General features: G+C 35.9%; 1 protein-coding gene and 1 long non-coding RNA gene across 2 annotated transcripts in view; one reads left to right on the top strand and one right to left on the bottom strand.

The window, feature by feature from the left end:
* The window catches only part of LOC308198026 (uncharacterized protein), a 424,888-nt gene that overhangs the window by 347,764 nt on the left and 61,594 nt on the right, over positions 1-15,530 (bottom strand). The window lies entirely within an intron of this gene.
* LOC308198428 lies at positions 8,354-14,146 on the top strand. The gene is made up of 4 exons (XR_013953906.1): positions 8,354-8,649; positions 12,527-12,680; positions 12,874-13,050; positions 13,144-14,146. It is a non-coding gene; the product is annotated as an uncharacterized lncRNA (long non-coding RNA).

Here is a 15,530-nt window from a genome sequence, read left to right as displayed (position 1 = left end):
ACAATCTGTATATCATAACCTTCATGCACAGAATAAAATAATAATAATAATAATAATAATAATAATAATGTCTGGGAACTCTAAAGTAATACTGACTTTTCCTGTTGGTTCTTATGTGGAAGTAAGTACTAGAAACAGCTGATGGGAATAAACGTAGACCCTTTTTATATGTACTAGACTTTTAAAGATCTAAACAGTGTCATGCTAGATCATGATTTTTAAGAACCTTCTTCATGCCACTAATAACATGGGGGAAGTTGGAACTCTCACTGCTGTAAAGTGTAATATGCAGCGCATCAGTGCCACTCTGCTGAGCAGTTAAAAGAGGGAGTATAGAGAGCCGTTTCCCATTGAAACAGGCTGCAGAACTTCCATAGATACCAGGGGGTAACTAAATGAGTATAAGAAAATAAACTAAATGGGAAATTGGAGCCAGAAAGAACATATAGATGCAGGAGACATCTTTGGATATTTGCCAGAAGCTCATACACCTCCACGTGTGAATACAGAACAGAACATGATTGGTCAGGAAAACAGCAAATACATATAAAATTGCACTAGTACATTGCCCTGTAAGGAGGAGTGTGTAAATCTCCTGTGAGTCAACATGCCTCAAAGAACGACATCTTTAAATCCTTCATCTCTTGTTCTCAGGTCCTTCTTCTCCAGGCTCAGTCAAGGAATTTTTCTGGATTTGGCCCTATCTTACTATTTATTTTTGATTTCAGAGAAATAAAAATCAGAAAGGCAAAACAGCACAAGACAACCAGTAATGCTGAGCACAAATTTAAAACAAGGTGTCGTGTTCATACTTGCATGGAAGCACTTATTGTCTACTGGGTGAATTCGTAGTAGATAAACATCTGTAAGACATCTCTTGCTCTTTAATGTTTTCAACAATGAACACTTCATATATTTCATCTTAGCTCTTTAGTAATCAAACCAGCAATTGAAAATAGCACACTTGAATATTTATGAAAGATCTTACTAAACTGCTTCTATAGATGTGTTTTCTTTCCACTATGCTTTCTTTCTCCCAGAGATCACAATGGAACAGACACTTTTAAGAGTACTTTTTAAACATTGATTGGTCTAAACATTAAACTGTCACAAGCCTAAAATAGAATTGTATTAAATTAACACTATACTGAAGACCATGGCCCAAACCTGAAGACAACTAAATATATTAGTAGTATTAATGTATGATTAGTCTTAGCAAATTTATGAGACTGTCCATAGGCATCTGCAGCAGCATTTCACCATTCGCAAGTGCACATTAATTAGTTAATAGTTCGTATTTTACGTTAATATCTAGGCACCACTTCCTCAAAAGTTATTCAAACACTGGTCTTACTGATGTAAGTAGGCCTGTTAACATTTGTAAAGCTACTCCAGTGAGCAAGGTACAGTTCATGGATGTTTCCAGGATCAAAGGTTTGAGCATCCTTGGAAACTTCTGAATGAAATCAGTCATACAAAGAAATAGTGGGCTGTCAGTGGGCTCACAGTTCTTTACTCTTGCAAGTGCTTGCAGAATCAGGGGTATTATTCATAATAATAGCACACATTTCCATGTCATACTTAGTCCAGGTGTTCTCTGCATTTGAAATTCCTTAGAAAATATCACTTTTGAGAATATTAGCATGTTTTAATGTATATAGTGGGTGAACTGTACTAATATTTTAGTACTCCATTTCTACCCTGCAATAAATTATTTTTTGTTAAAATCACATTTGCATTATGAAATAAGGTTGGAGATATATAACACATATTTGGCACATTATTCTGGTTTTCTTTCTTTTGGATGACTGTTAAGTGATTATCTAACACACCAAGAACCATTTTGGAGAGAAAGATTTCACTGTTTCCAAATGGGCTATTTTTTGTGCAGCAGATTCTGTCATCCTCAGAGAAGCAGTACGTCAGCACACTTATTTAGCTGATGGAGACAGTGTATAGATTGGAGAATCTTTAATAAGCACAAGGACAGAACATTCCACTAATTATTTTATCTCATTAAGAATGAAAAGTTTTGTAAAATTTATATTTACTAAAAATATTTTACACATAGTTAAATTAGGAAAAAAAAAAAAGGCAAGCTGTACCCTCTTACTGTAGTCATTACAGACCTGATCTTGTAATCATGTAAGTGCCAGAAATTCTTTCCTTTTGACTTCAAATCCTCACAGAAACTACCTCTATGTGAGCACACTTTCTGGATCCTGCAATAATCATGGACCTGCTCTGCAAATACCAACTCACCAAAGACCTGTTATAACAATTTATCACCACTTATGAGTCATCCTACAATAATTTACAAGGTTGGATTGCAATTTTATAGACATAATTACCACAATGAGTACAGTAATGTACTCTTCAATGTTATTTCCCATCACACTGCAAAACTTTTCATTCTTGAACACCACACTGTAACAGACAAGACAAGGAAGACTGGTATCAACAGACAATTCCAAGTACTCTGAAATACAAACCAATATATTTTGTGTATTTATGTATATAATTGTCTCCTCTTATAACCAGAAAAAATGCCCCTTCTGTGTAAATGTTAGGCCAGGAGCTACATGGGAATGAAGCCCTGCATTCTAAGTTTGACTCTTTTAGGATTTGGGTTTGCATTATGGCTGTCCACAGGACCATATACCACATTATCAAAGGTTTCAAAGGCTCTGAGGCAGCTCATACAAAGCTATCGCAAGCATATCCACATGCCATTTTTATCACGTACTCATTTCCTCAACAGTCTGGACCCAGAATACAGAAGAAAAACACCTCAAGCTCTAAGGAGAAGGCTGTTGCCAACTGTTACATTTCCCTAAACCAGTAGAACTCAATAATAAATGATTGTTTGTCTGCAGAGCATGGATTTTTCTCAGGAGCTCATCCAAACACATGCAGTAAACTCCCACAAAGAATAAGGACCACCACAAAAAACACACCCCATTCCATTCCCAATGCAATGCACATTTATTTGACTTCGATATCCCTAAAATAAGCACACAGCAACTTGTGGATTTTAAAATAAAAACTCTTGCAAAACAAGACTTTCCATTGCACATGCTTCTTCCCTGGGGAGAGGATGAGAGAACAACCAACATATGACAGATATTAGTCACATTGCTTCATGAACTGCTAAGCCCAGAACTATGATGACAAACATCATTTAAACATATTGGAACCTTGGAACTAAACCTATGTTTCCTGAGAAACCCAGAGAGCTTTAATAACAAGACAGTCTTAATATGAAAATGTGTAGAAGAGAGAACACTCACCTGTGTGATGTCCGTTGCATATTGACTGCAATTCACCAAACAAAATACATTTTACATATTTTTGTACATGGAAAACAGTAGTCTGCATTTCCTACTAAAATTATTCGAATGTAAATGGGCATGTCCTGGCTTCGTATTGTTAATTATTTCTCCAGAACCATTAGTTCTGATCACAGGAAGTTGTTCAGTGACAACTATCTGTACTCTCTGTTTGGTTGTAAGACTGACATATTGAGGTCTCTTAAATCTAACAATTGCTGTCACTGGATTTATGCTACATCCAAATAAAATTAAATTTCATATTTAAAATAAAATGTATTGAAGTACTACAGTATGACTTTTATTAGCTGCAGTGCTACTGGCCTCCAGAGAACACTTTCTCCCTTCTATTTCCATGTCTTACACTTTTATTCAATGTTCTCTTTTTAATCTTCTATCTTTTAGAATAGCCTCCCTATGAAGACATGCTATGGTTTGTGGTAGGCATACCAGACATGACATATGCTTATAATAACCTTCACTACATGGTTGATCCATGTGAAAATACGTTACAGGAATTATACTTTTTAATGCACAAATACATAAAAGAGAAATATCACCTAAAATGTCAATTGTATGGCATATAGGCAGAGGATGTAACTCTTTGACCAAATTTAAACAAAAAGAATTCATGGGTCTGGGTGAAGATTCAGCCTACTGCCATTAGAATAAAACTTACAATTGAAATAATAAGTGATACTTCCTTCAGGCCATTCTTGACATAATAAGAAGTTAAGAATAAGGTTGATGGTATTAGGGACAACCAGAGTCATGGCATCAGAAACACATTTATTACACCGTCAGTAATAAACAAGTAAAATTAAGAATAGCAGTGGACCAGAATCAAACTCCTAGTTCCAAATGTCACCAAGCTTTAAAATACCAGTAAAGTCCACATTTCAGATCTGTGGATAACCCTCCTCTCTGGCCAAGCCCAATTTACAAGCATAAACCTTAACTGAGTGTGACTCCAGATACAGTGGAGAACAAGAAATGTGTGGCTTTCTACCATGCGATGTATTTAAATACAAATTAAAACAAGCAACAGATGGACAAATGTCAACAATAATACTAAGGATATGTTTATGGTAAGGTATCCATCCATTTTATAAATTAAAAAGGGTGTTTTAATTGTATGCCTCACTTTAGCTGAAATAAAATAAAATAAAATAAAATAAAATAAAATAAAATAAAATAAAATAAAATAAAATAAAATAAAATAAAATAAAATAAAATAAAATAAAATAAAATAAAATAAAATAAAATAAAATAAAATAAAATAAAAATAGGCAAACAAAGCTGAAACTAACTTTCCTGAGGGGAATTTCTAGGCTGAGAAAGAATCACAAGCATTTGGCAAAGATAAACATAAGAACCAGCCAAAGGCAGCCTTAATATATGTTTGGGGGAAGGGAGGAAAGGAGGAGTTCTACCATTTTGTCATTCTGTGTTTTGAGTTATTTAACAAATGTCGGGATTACTGCAAAGAAATCAGCTGGATGCAATTATATAATGACAGAATGCCAGCCACAGTAACGTTAGAGCTCTAAAATAGGCTCAGAGCTCCCCCTCAGGCTAAACAGTGTTATTACACGCTGTTAAAAGACTTCAATCAAACTTTATTACTTATACCCATTATCCTACCACTGAAAGATCAAAAAAGTATTTTTCTGTATATTTACATCTCATGATCATCATAGTAAAATTTTATACTTCTTCCATTGTGTTGTTTCTACATACTTTGAATTTTTGTCAGGTCACTATTTCGCTATTGTCAGGTCTTCATTTCAATCTCTTTGGAGCAGGATCCAGACTTTTATATGAAGAGAACTGATTTTTATCTGTGGCCTATTTTGGGATTTTATGTCACTTATGAGACGATCCAGAGTATGAAAGTTGACATAAAGTTGTTACTATTAACTCAACATCTGCATGTGCTGTTATAGTATTCCTTACAAGGAGAACTAATAGAACAAGTGCTCCAGATAAACAGTTAAAATAATCCATTGATATTCACTTCACTGCGTATTTTTCATGCAACTAATAAAATATGCACATATATAGGTACTATCCAAGAAGACTCACTTATGCAAAGATTCTAATAGATTTTAGGGGAAGTATTCATGTCCATACTGCATACAAGATTGGGATATGTTTGGGTGTGACAGCATATGAAAGAGATATTAAAAGAGAAATAAAATTTAGGACGTTATGTACATAGTAATAAGTACTATAATTGCTCTTTAGTGAAGATTTTTCAAATATTGCATTGCTTTTAATACAATAAAACAAAAATACATCACATATGGTAAACTGCTTTTGACTTCAGTGGAAGCAGAAATAGGGCTGATGAGATACAGACAACGTTTTTGAAGGTTGTTCTTTCCAAAAAGGGGACTTTTTGCTTGCAAGAATGTTGTGTATTACCACCATCTCAGCTAATGAAAGAAAGACTATGATTTTCTCAACTTTGATGGAGAAACAAGCATAGTAATGGAGAAAATCACAACTGCCTTGTTTCAGACCAGTTTTGATACTAGATATAATGTGCATTCAGTGTAGAACAGATTACAGAAAATTCTGCAAATTCTCAAGGAATAATCAACATGCAAACAATGAAGAAAAAGTGCTTTTTGACAGACTGCATAATTAAACTGTAGAACTCAAAAATATATATGAATTCAATGTTAATTAGATAAATTAAAGGTGTATAGTTGCACTGCTGGCTAATAAACAGTGCTGTAAAACAATTTTAAAATGTTTGAGGCTTATTAGCTTGGTCTTCACAACAGCACACTAAGGAAAGGGGAAACAACAGAAGGCCAGAGGATGGATAAGGAAGGTGCTAGGATACAGAAATAATTTAAGTGGGTTGGCAATAAGGTAGCAGCAGAAATCTTGTGATAGAAGGTACATTAAACTATGGCACACATTCGTGAGAATACAGAATTTTGTAAAAGCTACCCCTTTGCTGAACTGTTTTTGTATGAAGGTAATGGTTGAAGCATCAAACAAAGACAAGGAGACAGCAAGTAAGGCTCTCTTAGAGCAGATTTTGAATGTCACGCTAAACGAAAATTTGATCGACTTTAGTATGGCATTTGTAAATTTTATCACCCCTTTACTTCATATTTGCACTCACCTCTTTACCCTGTTTCTTTATTAAAGCAATTAAGAATGAGAAACAATTGTGGATTAATGTGCTTTTAACATATAAAAGAGCACAGTCAAAACATAGAAAACTCTATGTTACAAAGCATGTACTTATTAATATGCCCGTCATTCATCCTAAAAATCAAATAGCACTTCTCTGGAGATCTTTTAATCCAGTCGACCACTACGTTACTTGGTGGTGTAACTTACCTGGCACATTCAGAGCCAGATTACTTACTCTAAACTGACACTGACCTTTATGGAAGTGACAGCATTCTGGGAAGCAGCTGATTGATGATACTATATCATGGTACTGATGTTAAAATTATCATTAGCCTCTGTGGAGGTTGAAAATTTTGTAAAAGATCCCTCTCCTTACGTCAGGTTATGCTATGTATCTAAATATATTAATTCCAATGAAACAGTACAAAAATAATCATCATAATGTTGCTTGTTGTTAAAAGGAATGATGATAACTTTTTTTTTCTTTCAAAGAGATAAACACATGTTGACTCAAAATGCAGAGGAACAAGTCACTTAACATTGCTCAGAGAAATTACTGAAAGCACATATTCAAACATATGGAAGTGTGAGAAAATCAGCTGTTTAAGGCCCTCCATCTTCATTCCATCAAATATGTGTAAAGGGAGGCACGAACCTGCCCTGTGAAACAAGTCTCCAAAACAAACAAGCAAACAAACAAAAAAAAAAACCATATAGTGAGAAAACATCTACTCATATACCTACTGTTATCAATCATTTTTCGCTCTCCAAATTTCTCTCTCCCTTACTGTGGACTCCAGAGTTCATTCATCCAAGGCCTATTTGCTGGCTTGAGGTGGAGTCCAGCTGGACTTCCGCTGAGAAATAGGCATGTATTTTTGATGTGAAAGAATAAAAGGGTCCCTCCTACTGTTCTTAACCAGGAGCTGAGACAGTTTGAGGAGCTCTTGCAACCAGCAGCTGTGTCCCATATTCACAACTTCTTGTTTTTTAATTACTATTAAAAGTATCATCCTATTTCTCTCCCTCCTTGCAAAGGTGTACGATAACTGCTAGAGTTAAAAACCCACAAGCTTCCCTAGATGTCTAAGGTGCAGACAGAGTAAGTTGCGGACAACACAGTCCCTGGCATGCCCACTGGTTAGACCTGTGCTAAAAGGTGTAACAAAACATATGTAAGCATGCACATTTCCTCTGCTGCCACTGGTATCAATGAATAAGGGAGGGCAGAGGCAAACGCGGGAGAGTTCATCAGACAGTCATGCTGCAGACCGCAGCCTTCAGCCATCGTGTTGTACAGAGAAATGGCTGTTAACCTCCCTCTGCCATGCTGGCCAGCTCCTCTTTCTCCCACCAGCCAACCAGTCTGTGTTTGTGCCCAACAAATTGTGGGCCTTGTAATATAACTCGCTTTTTCACTTATAAGGCTTTGTTACTACCTCTTTGGTAGCAGTCTAACCTTTCTACTCCAAACTATAATGAAAAAATAAAAATAAAAAATAGAAAGTCTGATCTCACTTTAAATGCACAGTCTAATTACCTGAACATAGGATGTTAATATTAACACAAAACTCTGACTCAGTGAATCCTTAAAGCTGCGTGAAGGACTGTCATTTGCCGGTGTGAAAAGCACCAAGGAAATTTTATTAAAATTTTAATTAATACTAGCTTAATATTACTACATAACAGTCAGGACAAAAACACATCTATCTGTACCAAAAAAAAAGACCACTCAGACAAAGAAATCACCACTGGTAACCTTTTTCCAAATACGTGTCAGCCATTCATTTTCAATTTGCTGATCTTTCTCTTCTCTCTTTGGTTAACACATTCCTAGTTATGCACTTTATCTCATTTTCAAAGAAGGCCTCTATTTATGAAGAGTCACAGCCATTTTCTTCTGGATGGAAATGCTGCCCTCAAGCTGCCATTGTAACCTGAAACAAGGATGCTTCATTGCTTCAGAAAAGACCCCAGGGACTCTTATTCATACACGTATTTATCTTCTTCGTGATGTACACACAGATTTCCATTGTGAAGAAAAGCTGTGTGATTCCAAAAGGCTGTGCCTTTCAGGAAATGAACATTTTTTTCAGGACTGAGATTAAACTGCAGCATTTGGGGGAAGAGAGGAGGAATCTTACCAGAAAAGCACTTCGCTACCGTAAGGAACTGGACAGAGTCAGATCATGGTTTTTGCTGTATTTCTTCCTCTTCATTTCATTTCCTTTCAGATGTCTGTTCCCTTCCAGTCCCCCATCTCTGTCCCCCAAAATCTGCTGGTTTTCAGCTTCATTCTTGACCCTCAGCCACAATCCTGCTATTTTCCTGCACACTATCCAGAACATTCATCTATACCCACATTTTTAATAGCATTGTTAATGATTTGAGAGGATTAAATCACAGTCAAGATAATGGCTGCAAAAAATGAATAGACATGATTTTTATGATATAATATACTAGTATACTAATCATTTGAACAGTTAATTGAAAAGCACTAAATATTTTATTATTCATTTGGTATTCCTTCTCCTTTTTACCATTCATGTTCCTGTTTATTTTTCTTCTTTTATACCTTTTAAAACTACTGTTCCATCCTAATTTATCAGTAATATATGCAGCCTACTGACATCTCACCACAGCACTTTAAAAAAATACTAAAGAAACAGGATTTTGGAGGGCACACTGATGCAGATGAGATGGGGAACACAGACTCCATTTCAGTATCTAGAAATCCTGGCGATGAAGGAGGTCTTATTTTTTCCAATCATTTTTTAAAAATATGACTTAAATTATTGTCTCTCTGAAGCATGCAGACTCATTGTGATAATCAAGCTGAGACTCTTAAAGGGACAGAACTCTTGCCAGTTCAAGGACTCTATTTTGTCTCCAACATTGGCTCAGACCCCTACAGTGGGATCTATCATAAATCATATTCTGTTTCCAAAAAAGGTTATATGTAAATTTATGAAAATGAACTGGTGGGTTACTGGTTTTGTTTGGTTGGTTTTGTTTGTTTGTTTGTTTTTGTTTGTTTGTTTTTTTTCCTGGCACAGTCACTCAGGTTTTTTTTGTTTGTTTGAGATTTTGCCTTTAACATTAGTACTTCTTTCACAGTACTTGAAAAATGCAAGGTATATCCTTCACACGGCCAATAGCTAGCAGAGTAATACACCAAAAATGATTAATTATGTTGTCTGGTATTTGTAAACACGGCCAGGAGCTTGCTTAAGTAACAGACTTTAATAAATAAATGCATTGGCTGAAACAAAATCAGTGCTAATTCTGTTCAGTTTGGGACAAGTTTTTTAGATTTTGAGTATGTTTAGCACTTCAGAAATGTGATTTAGAAGGCAAAGAAAAGGCTGTTACTATATTAAGCAACTTTATAATGCCCCAGCCCTGTGATATCCATGCTGTTAGAATCTTCCTGCGAGGACAGTCCCATTAAGTCATGTGATGATCCTATGACAGTTAATATAGTTACACACTTACACAGCTACATAAAGCTGATACTAAATTATCAAACCAGCCAAAGTTTAGTAGAAAGCTCCACATAGTCTGTGATGACTGCATGCAGCACTTTTCCACAGATCTCTGCCTCATTCAGCAAATGAATACTTATGCAGTCTTTTCTGTATATTCCCCACAGAACATGTGGCCCCAAATACAGAATTTCTCAGTTCTGTGTAGGCCTCTCTCAAGAGTTCCTCAATAAAACGTAAATGTATTTTTCTTAAAAAGCAAGAATAATGCCAAAATCTATGAAATAAGGTATTACTGTTTCTTGTGCTACTAGTTTCTTATTTTTCTGAAAGGAGAAAAAAGGCAGGAATTAGCTACCAGTTACAAAAAATATTACCAGTATCTTTGGATGCTCATAAAACGTTGCTATGACCTGACTTGCAGATCACTATCCACAGCACTTTTAAAATTTTTACATTCAAAGCACAATGCCCTTTGACTTTCATTTTAAGTGCTGAAATCTCAGATGTGTCTGTCTCTGCGAACTTCTCTTTCAAGGAGTACTATGTGAAACAGTGCCTGAGCGCATAATGGAGCTCTCCCCACTGCAAGGATCTGTCCCCAGGACATCAGCTGCAAGTTTGCATGGCTAGCCCTCTCTCCTCCTCTATTCTGATTTATGCTCAGAATATTGCAAGTATCTTCAAGTAGTCATATGAAAATGAAGGATTTAATTTTCACTTTGACATAGTAAAAGATTTATCTCAAGTGTATATATGGAAACATATTGAAGAAATTTTTTTTCTTCATTTGCAATTAGGTATTTGCTTTGGAATTTTTAACACTTAACCCCAAACACACATACAGCCACACTTAAGACAGATCTCTGGTAAAAAATCTGAGGCCTGAATTTTCAGATGTACAGAGCACCTGCAGTTCCTGTTCGCATCAGCTGCCAGGCCCTCCGCACTACTGAAACTCTGCTCTTAGTTTATAGAACACCATAGGCATATTCATTCTTTAATGAGCAGTTAGCACCTAGGTGTACTTTAAAGTGATAAAGGCGCAGATAAAGGAAGGAGAAAAAAGGTAGAGTTAAACTATCCAGAAAACCTATTAGTTCTGTTGTTCTCTATGCCTTATCAATCCTGTGTTTGACATCGTTCAGCTTAGCTGATATGTTCGAAGGTTAAGTATAAATGGCACATAAAATGTATCTCTAACCATCTCTTCCTCTCACATAAAGAACCTTGTTTACCTTTATGTAAGTACAGCTTGAAGAACAAGTCCATATGTTCAGTCAGTAAGGACAATGAAGGCAAGAAGCCACAGGAAAAGCAGCTCTCCTGGCTAGCACTGGGAGCTGTATTTGGAATGCAGCTATGGAGACAAACGCACACCTGAGAGCAGCTGAGTAGCTGGGTCCACCAGCGTGGCTCCTGCTGTCTGCATTGGAAGCAGTTGCTGGCCAGCAGGTTACAAAGGAAGAACAATCCTACCCTCTCTAGGAAGACTTCTCTGTGTTCACCTGTACTCCTTTCCTTATTTTCCAACCCATCAATTAAATTCTTCATTTCTGATATGCATTGTGGAATACTTTATGACCACACAAAATGACTTTTCACTTGCCAAAGCAATGCTGTTTTGTACATTCAACACTAACTCCACCAGCCAATTCTCACCTTTCCTTTTCAATCCTCCACTTGTATTCACTTGACTCTCACATAATAATAATAAAGTCGAACTACAGTGTTGTATAATATTACTTTACTAATATTTAGTAAAAAAAGCAATTAAGTCTATTTCAGTCTATTACATATTCTGTGTGAAAAGGGCAGTCTTGTGCTTTTCTAAGAGGGTATGAGCCTGTCACACGTTCACTGTACAACAGCACTGGTTCAGCAGTTCTCTGAGGTTGTTGTAGATTTTCAGAAACAAGGCAAGAAACAGAAATGTTAGCAGTTCTTCCACAAACGGCATCAAAGGTGCCACTCAGGACTCTCAAGGTAAAATTCATTCTAAAGACAAAACAATTTTAGAGGTATTCTTGAATATTTTGGCACTGTAGGAAAGACTTAGAAGAAATGGGTGCTACATTTATTTCTCTTGCAGTAGAGCAGTTTGAGAGATGAGTCAAGAATTTCCCTGTGGTGGAACAGAACAAAGCAAATATTAGCAGAAAGGGCATGATATTTGTTTTTGTGCACTGAGTTTTATAAGCAATTACATAGTGACACTATTTTTGTTGATTTGTATCTGGTAAAGTAAAACTATATTAGGTTCAATTTTCAACCTATGTTATAGCTTGAGAAAATCATGCTGAGTTATGCTGATGACATCAGCCAATTGGTCTTATTAGTTACAACTGTTGAATGTAATCCTTACAAGCAGAAGAGCTATGTTTTCTTCTCATGAATGAACCTTCCAGACTCAGCCCTTTCTTCCAACAGTCAGTACAGACAGCAACCTGATAGACATGATGCAAGCCTTGGATCAAGCTAGTCAATGTTATATTTTAGTTTGTCTGAATGTCATTCTTCAATGACTACGTTCTCACTGTGTTCTCCCGGTATAAGGTCCTACGCACTAACAGGGAGCAAAAGGCCAGTTTTGCATCCTTGGTAGCTACAGAGCTCTTGTGAAAATAGCTCCACCAGCATGGGACTACAACCACAAGAACTGAAAGCCTGTAGGCAAGGACCAGCAAAGTCATACACGGCTATCATACAGGTGGGTCTCCTGCCTTTAGATCTGCAATGGCCAGAGTGTAATGCTGGCACTTTAAACTTTCCTATCCATAGGTCTGCAAACTGGGATCATTTCAGAGTCACTGTTCAGATTTCTCATTTAAACAATGATCCCACTGTATTTATTTGTGACTTCTGTCTATCTAACAATATTTTTATTCTTGTCATGTTTTGAGGATGAGTATACTTTCCAGGACTCATACATGAAGACAGAAGACTTGTTTTAGGAACATTATTACTGCTACAATGAAGCGTTACATATGATAACTTTAAAAGAACAGAAGGCTCCCATTCAGATACCTACTGAAGCGATACCGTGCCTGTACAATTGGACTGCTCAAACTACTTCACCAGTGAGTTCAAAACAAAAACTGCCTGAAACAAAAGGGCTGGAAGGGTTAGCAATGTTCAGAGCCTCTAATATAGCAAAACCCCTCTTTTGTCAGATATCTGAGACTTCCCAGCGGAAACATTTTGTATCCCTGCTGAATCAACAGGTGACTTCAGAGAAGAATCCAAAGTGTGAGATGTTTTGATTCATGATTACCCTGAAGAAGGATGATATCGTATGCTGAGATGACAGAAAGTTATGAAGATTTCATAAAATAATTTGTCATCACTGTCTTGATTCCATACAATTAAGGGCTTATTCATGTGATGCTCAGAGTGGATAATGATAGGTTAATGTTACGCAACTTTCTATTTGAAAGATTTTTTAGATGCTTATTATACTTTCCTCAGATTTACAGCTTATAACTGAAGTTTCCCATCCAAATCTGGTGTATTTTTTTTTCTCTCCAGATATATTGCTGGTATCCTTCTTCATCATTGTTTTTGCACACCGCTTACGCTTAGCAACTTAAATGCAGACATGAAAATGAAAATTAAGGAGTGCAATGCTAAATAAAAATAATTAAGTAGAGCCTTTTCATGCCTCTTATTTTAATCTCACCAAGAATCCTAACACTCAGCTAATGAAAACTCAAAAATAGCTTTTAACATAAGTAAACAGAGGCACATAAGTTGATGAATATCCTCAAATCACATAAGGAGGCAATAACAGAAATACGAGTAACGTCCATAAATACTGACTTGTGATTCTTAGCTTTAACTGCAAAGACTTATGTCCTTGATATTAGTACAAATATCAAAGAGACTAACAACTGTAAGAAGAATTACTTTATGACAAAGGACTAGTGCTGTCAAAGTAATGATATTACAGCAGTATATCAACAGAAGAATAGCTATACTAACATCTATCTAATCTCCTATCCTATCTTCCGTTACGGCCAATAAGGCTGGTTTAGAAGGATTATGAGTATATATCATATACTGATATTTCTCCAGAATAGTCTTCCAGCTTCTAGCAATCCATACTTTAGGGACTTTCTGGCCAAAGCTGTATACTTATATTTAATTTTTTTTTCTTTCAGCAATTTATCTAATAGGTATTCTTAATCAAAATAATTTTTTCATATGTCGAATACTAAACCTAAACTTGGAGGTAAGGAACTCCGTTGCTTACTTTGCTCTGCATGAAAGTGGATCTCTTCTGTGTGTTTCAAACTGAACACCCACTAGCTTCTTTTGGATTCCCATTCATACTAGAATAATATTACTTTCATTCTAATTCCATAAGTTCCTGGTACTTAAAATATTAGCACCATGGTAGGTGTCATGTTTATTTATTTGTAGTAAAAAATCCATTTTAGCTTTTACAAAAATGTAATGTTTCAAACAGATTCAGTGGATGGAGCTGAATGGGCTCAGGACATGGTTATTTCATAGTTTTAGTCATGAATTATTACCCTGAAATTATTAACCTTTGTTATTCTATGAAATCTCTGTGTATTTAACAGAGTTGAGAGCTTTTTGCCAAACTTAGAGCTTAACACCGAAGACTTAAAGCTTTTCTCAATGGCTTCAGAGAAAAAGGGTCTACGATAACTTTCTATCTCAGATTGATTTGGGAGAAAATAATAACAACAACAATAATAATAATAATAATTCAAAGTCCTTCCAAAGCATGAAGTTGTTTACATTGTTCTTCCAATATTGAAAACTGTTACACTGGAACAATGACTTCTGATAAACTCAGAGTTGAATAATCTTAAACCATAAAGTCTTTTAGAGAAGTCTACTGCGTCAGGCAATTTTAAGCCTTGAAAATTCTCATTTGCAGAAGCCTGAATGAGGTTTTCCAGAGGATAGCAATACATGGCTCTAAGTATTCAAACTCCTGAGGCCCTCCCTCATGATGCACTGAGGCAGCCCTCCCAACAGTGTTCCTACTGTGTGCACTGGGACTATTCTGCCAAAGGGGTTGAAGACAATTTCTCCTTCAGAAGCAAAGATTATGAAAAGTGAGACCAGAAGGATCATAATTCTTCTGAACAGAGGATAAAGCATTACATTCCTTTGCCTTAATACACAGTTCATTACCAAAATGCTTTTCTCCCCTTGAGTTATGTCAGATCTCTGAGAAAATAGTAACCTCTAACAGTTACTTTTAATTTCTCAATTCACTTAAGGTACAAAGATCTGTGTCGTAGTCACCACCCCATCAGATATCTTTCCGGAATCTGTGCAATGGAATTTGCATTTCTATCACAATGCTTTTTAAAAACATTGTGGCTAATTAAGTACCTGAAAAGCTTGTACATCATTGTTTAATAAATATTTTCCAGTATTCATTTATACAATCAGATAGTGTTTTTTTCATAAACTCTCCACTGTAACAAACTTGGTACTTGGTATTTTAGAAACAAATCAGAATGTGTTTCTGTATTACAGTTTAAAAGTTGAACTACAACTCATGTAGGTGTATCTGAGC

The sequence above is a fragment of the Anser brachyrhynchus genome (genome assembly GCF_964034855.1).
Source record: "Anser brachyrhynchus genome assembly, chromosome: 7".
Lineage (NCBI taxonomy): Eukaryota > Metazoa > Chordata > Aves > Anseriformes > Anatidae > Anser > Anser brachyrhynchus.
This window is presented reverse-complemented; position numbering and strand designations above follow the sequence as displayed.